We start from the raw sequence: 6,306 nt of genomic DNA, 5'->3' as shown, positions 1-6,306 counted from the left end.
CTATCATTTAGTCCTTCTGTCTATTCTCAGACAAGAGCACAATGACCTCTGTAACAGGTCTGAGGTATGTTTTGGCAGTTCCTTGTTTCATAATCCTGACTTCGACTTTCCGCACCTTGTTGTCGGCACTAGGTATGGCCTGGACTACAAGCCCGACAGGCCACTCATTACGCTTCACCTGACAGTCCTTGAGTAAGACGACATCACCTTCTTGAATGTTGGGTCTCTCGCCTTTCCACTTCCGCCTTGTCTGCAACGTTGCAAGATACTCTTGCCTCCATTTCTTCCAGAAACAGTCTGTGAGACTTTGTACCTGTCTCCACTGGCTTTTGTAGAGGTCTTTGAGCTCAAAGTCACCGGGAGGTGCTGGCACAACGCTGGCTTTCTGGGTCAGAAGCATTGCAGGTGAGAGAACTTCAAGCGATTCAGGGTCAGTTGAAACAGGAACCAAAGGTCTGTTGTTCACTATGGCCATGACTTCAGCCAGAAGAGTGGTCAACACCTCGTGTGTAAGGCGAGTGGTTGAGGTTTTCAGCAGGAGACCGTCAAGAATGCGACGAACAACACCAATCATTCTCTCCCACACACCTCCCATGTGAGATGAATGCGGTGCATTGAAAGTCCAAGTGCAGCCTTGGTCCAGTAAGTATGTTTTGATCTCTGGGTCACTGACATTGATTCTGAGTTCTTTGCAGGCCCCAACAAAGTTTGTGCCTCGGTCTGACCGTAGGTGCTTGACTGGTCCTCTGATTGACAGGAATCGACGCAAGGCATTGACAAAGCTGGAAGTCGACATTGACTCCACAACCTCCAGATGAACCGCTCGTGTGCTCAGGCAAGTAAACATCACAGCCCATCTTTTGCTTTCAGCACTATTCCCCCTAGTGCGGTGGGATGTGACACTCCACGGCCCAAACACATATAGGCCGACATTGGTGAAGGGTGGATCCACAGAGACTCTGTCTGCAGGTAAGTAGGACATTTTTTGTTCCTTTAGCCGTCCTCTTAGTTTGCTGCAAGTGACAAATTTGTGGACTACACTGGAAATGAGCCTCTTGCCTCCAACGACCCGGTGTCCTGCTGTGAGCAATGCGCCTTCAGTGAACTTACGGCCTTGGTGCACGACTTGGTTGTGGTAATGCCTGACTAGTAGAGTGGCTACATGGTGGTTCGCTGGGATTATCAGAGGGTGTTTTTCCAGTTCTGACAGTTCAGCTGACTGCAAGCGACCCCCAACTCTCATCAACCCTTTGTCATCAATAAAGGAATCAAGTTTCTTGAGAGGACTTTGGTGGGAGACCTCTTTCTCTGAACAGAAAGGAGGGTTCGAATGATGTTGCTGTATAGGAGCACTGAATTTCTCCTTCACATGGGTTGTTCCATTACAGGGCATGACAAATGAGGTGCGTCCATTTTGCAGCACATTTGTCCTGTAGACATTCACGTTGGTTGGCTTGTGAGCTCCTCCGAGGGAGACCTCACCCACAATTACCCAGCCTAAATCCAATCGCTGCGCGTATGGTGTGTTATGTAGACCATTGTACTGCTCGCGTACTTTGTGGACACTCAGAATGTCCCGCCCTGGCAACAGAAGGATTGGAGCCCTGGGGTCAAGTGGAGGAATTTTGTCTGCTACTGGTGCGAGATGAGGGAAGTACTGTGTGATGTCAGGAGTGGGAATTTCAGATCTGTCATCTGGCATCGTATTGCACTCTAGAAGAGGGGGGAGTGCAACCTTGGTTTTCCCATTGAGTAATGCAACAATGAAGTTGCTGACTTTCCTTCCTGCTGTCTCCTTTATGCCTGAGCATGTCTTCAGAGTGTACGAGGATGAATCTCCAGTGATGCCAAACAGGTTGAAAAACTCCGACTTCACCAGTGACCGGTTGCTTTGGTCGTCTAACACTGCGTACATTCTCTCAGCTTTGTCAGGACGGTTAGCAGGGTAGACGTGGACTAAGCAGATTTTAACACATGATCTGGGCCCAAGGGTCTTGCCACAGATTTCGGTGCACATAGATGTGACTTCAGGCGACGAACCGATGTCTCGCTCCCCGCCATGCTCTTGCTCCGTTACAAAGGTCCCCACTGACCAGGGAGCTGGACCTGGGTGTAATGCGGAGATGTGCTTGTCAATATTACACTCCTTGCACTTCACAGCTGCCTTACAGTCTTTAGCAATGTGCTTTGTAGATGCACAACACCGGAAGCAGATGAACATTTCCTTCAGATAAGCTTTCCTTTCGTCCAAATGCTTGCCTCTGAATCCACGGCACTTTGCTAAAGGATGTGGCTTGTTGTGGATAGGGCACTGATTGCTTGGATCATCTGCTTTCTTTGCAGGTGTGTAGCCCTGTGAAGCTGGAGGTGGGGCTGACACTTCAGTTTTTCTCACCGACACTGGTGTCCGATTACTGAACCTTTCAGGTTTCTCAGGCTTAGAATGGTTCAAGCTGCTGGATGTGGAAAACACGAAACTTGGATCATTCCTGGTCTTTGCTTGGCTGCATATAAATTTCACGAAGAAACTGAATGGTGGAAAAGAAACACGGTGTTCATCTTTGTAGTTGGAGCCTTGAGAGATCCAGCGTTCCTGCAGTCCGTATGGAAGCTTTTCCACTATAGGATTGACTCCTCTAGCAGTGTCAAGATATGCAAGGCCAGGTAGGTGCCCGCCTGCCTTTGCTGACTCTACCTCCAGAAGTATGTCTCCTAGTTCTCTGAGCTTCTGGCCATCCTTGTTAGAGATTCTGGGAAAATCCTCCAGCTTCTGTAGCAGGGCATGTTCAATCTCAGGGCAGCCGTAACTGTCTTCTAAACGCTGCCAAATCATGTTTACACCTGCTGTTGGATTGTGCACATGAACTGACCTGATTCGCAGAGCTTGTAAAGATGATTCTGGGCCGAGCCACTTAGTGAGTAGGTCGAGCTCCTCTCTGGCTATTAGATTGAGCTCTCTGGCAACAGCTTGGAAAGAGGTCTTCCATGCCCAGTAGTTTTCCGGGCGGTCGTCAAATTTTAACAGTCCAGAACTCACTATTTCTCTCCTGACCAGGTATTTTGCCAAGTCAGTCATTTGTGGTATTTCACATGCATAGCCCCTAAGGCTGGGTGTGTGAGACATCGGTGGAGGGGAATAACAAGGGTAGTATGCTCTTCGTGCATCATCTACTGGCTCGTCTGCTCTTTGCATGTTGTTTACTAGCTCGTCTTTAATATACAACTTTGACAGAACATTCTCTGCCCTTGCAGGTGGCCCGCTCTGAGCTGTATTTTGCTGAGGGGTCTCTGTTTGTGTGGGTTTGACAGGCGGTTGCTGTAAGACTGGAGCTTGTTGCTGGGCGTGTGGTGCTAAGGAATGGGTCTGCACATACTCGCTGGTACGCTGAGCAGGATCCTCATGAGCGATCTGGGTTAAGTCTCCGAGAGGTCTCTCTTCCACTTCAACCGCTGCTTCGTAGACTGCTGCTTCAGCTGAGGCTGCTGTGGCACACCTCTCTTTTTGTAGCATAGACTGGCTTCCACCTCTGCTTTACGCCGTGCTGTCTCAGCCAAGGTTTTCTGATGCTCTGCCTCAAGATGAGCTTTTTCTCTCATCATAGCTGCCTCTTTTGCAGCGTATGAGACCTGTACACGAGCTGCCTCCGCTTTAGCTCTTGCCTTGGTTGCTGCTGCACTGGCTGAAGACCTGCTTGATCTTCCGGATGACTTTGAGACTTGTGAGTTGGTCTCCATGATGTGTCTGTCCACTTGGTGCTGCTTCGAAGAGCTTTGGATGCAGTGTGCTGATTACAGTGTAATTCCCGTGGTTTTTACCCGCTGTGTAATTGTCCTTTTACTATTCTGTCCTCACAATTACGTGTCAGAGCAAAGCTAGACAGATAGTCCACAGGAGGCAGTAATGCACTTAACAGAATAGTTAACATAGCAGCTCAGCGGACATGCAGCCACTTTCCCAGTAGAAGTCTCCACCGCACACTGAGTTTAGTTTAGTTTAGTTAGTTTAGTTCAGCAGGTTGTCAGCTGTGTGTCTGCCCTGCATGACTTTAGCGAGTGGTCAACTAAAGTGTGTGAATTTGTGCTACGTGCGAGTTTCCAACAGACCATGTGTTGGTGGTGAGTGTGAGGTTGTTGTTGGTGTTATATCTTTGAACGGAGGTGTAGCAGACAGTGTGTGTACAGTTTATTAGTCGGTGGATAAATGCTACGAGGCTACAACTCCTCCGCTCCGTTCAAGCGAGCCAGAGAGACCGGAGCAGACTTTCTGTAACCTGCAACTCCGGCTCCGCCTCTTAAGGTGGACCAGCTTTTCTAATAATTATAAATATTTCTTTAAACCAATAGCATTAAGGGGACTGTTTGTAAGAATCATAATTGCTTGTTAATAGCAACACTTGTGGCCGTGTAGTCAACGAAAGTCAGCGTCGGGCTCGCGCTTGCTCGCTCTAAATAGACATGAACGAGCATCGCTCAAAACAGTGAGGCGACACATGTCAGCTAAAACCACAATATCACTCTATATTTCACCTGCTTGGCAGTAATGTTAGCTGACCAGACAAAGGTCTCTCCATGAATCAATGCTGATCCTAGTGTTGGCTTTTCCTGCTTCAGCCTCCCTACTGCGACCAGAGGGAACAGGGGAGACACCGGCACCCGGTCGGAGACGATAACGTTTCTGGCTGCGGAGCCCCGTCACTTCACAAGACACGGGAAACCTCTGTTGGTCTGGAGGAGCTGCAGCATTTATTTCTGCACAAACGTCCACTCTACAATCACTAGATATTCTCAGAGCTACGAAGTCTCCTGCAGTGTGTAGTGTGTGCGCATGCACATGAGAGTGGAGCAAGCTGAGTGAAGGCAAGCAGGCAGAGGAGCAGAGTACAGCAGAGACTCCGGCCCTGGAGACCAAAGCTACGGTCTCCCCGCGTACTATGACCGCGGCCAACACCGTTTAACAGACGGGCTTAACTAGATATTACTTTGCGGTTTTGGTGCTTCAGTGTAGTTTGTGTTGGAGTCTGAGTCCGAACAGCATAGCCGCACGCGAGCTTGCATATGCGAGCATGCATGGGACACCGACCCTGGTGATTTATACGTGTAAGAAGTTACAAACAGTCCCTTTAATGTCGGTTGAGGGTTAATTATGGACATCCCTAGTTTATAATGACTGTTAAGTGTTTTGATTGCAGCCAATCACCGCAAGCGTTCTTCGATTTAATGCGACTTGTCATTGGCCCACTACTGCAGCAGCTACAACCATTACAGTCTGATATATGTGATATATGAAGACAATTGAGGTGTATTTGACGGAGTTGGTAGTTCAGCGTGCCGAGATGCCACCAAAACCTTCAGAAGTATGGCTGTACTACACGCCTGTGGCGTCTGATACAAATTCAGGTGGTGGCAGCATTTTACACAACTGAGAGCTTCCATTCACATGATGGGTATCAAATGAAATAGAAAAGAAAGGGTATCAAATGAAGTACTCTATTGGTATCGGTATCACTTTAAGGGTACCGGTATCGTCATTTTTTAAATGATACGCAGCACTTATTTTAACTCAACGTGTAAATGACCTGAACAAACAGCAGAGATAAAGTAGAAACAGTCTGTTTTATTGAGGAAGTTTCCTCTAGCAGCAAACGTGAACACAGCGGGACACTAACAGCATGAATACCAACCAACCAACCAACCAACCAATCACCAACCAACCAACCAATCACCAACCAACCAACTAACCAACAAACAAACCAACCAACCACTCACCAACCAACCAGTCAACCAACCAACCAACCAACCAACCAACCAGTCAACCACCCACCCACCAGCCAACCCACAAACCAACCGTTCTCTGTTGTGGACTCATTCTCTGATCAGATAGTTCCAGATTTAAATCAAATATTCTTAAAGTTTTAGACTTTTAGATTTATTAAGTCAAAATTCTTGTACATTTGAGAAGGTCTTCTTTTGTTCAGTGAATTAAAGGGTTGTAAAAGTATTGATATCAACACTAGTAACGAAAAACTTTCTTGGGTAAAAAGGCAAAAAATAACCTTCAACATAAAAGCATCAGATCAGATGAATCTTACAGCATCTTTTATATTATTCATCCAGCTCGTCTTTGGCGTAACGTTACAAACATTCCTGACGGTCTTTGATAGAAATCTCAAGGCGGGTTAGAAAAATATAAACCTGATCCAGCAGAAACAGACTGGTTTAACTGGGATAGAACCAGTTCTCTCAGTAAGGCTAACAGTTCACTTCTAGTCCGAACCCCAAAGTCAGAAGTCCAACAAGAATCTTTAA

This window comes from Sebastes umbrosus, chromosome 11, assembly GCF_015220745.1.
Source record: "Sebastes umbrosus isolate fSebUmb1 chromosome 11, fSebUmb1.pri, whole genome shotgun sequence".
In the NCBI taxonomy this organism is placed as follows: domain Eukaryota; kingdom Metazoa; phylum Chordata; class Actinopteri; order Perciformes; family Sebastidae; genus Sebastes; species Sebastes umbrosus.
Note: the sequence above shows the minus strand (reverse complement) of the source record.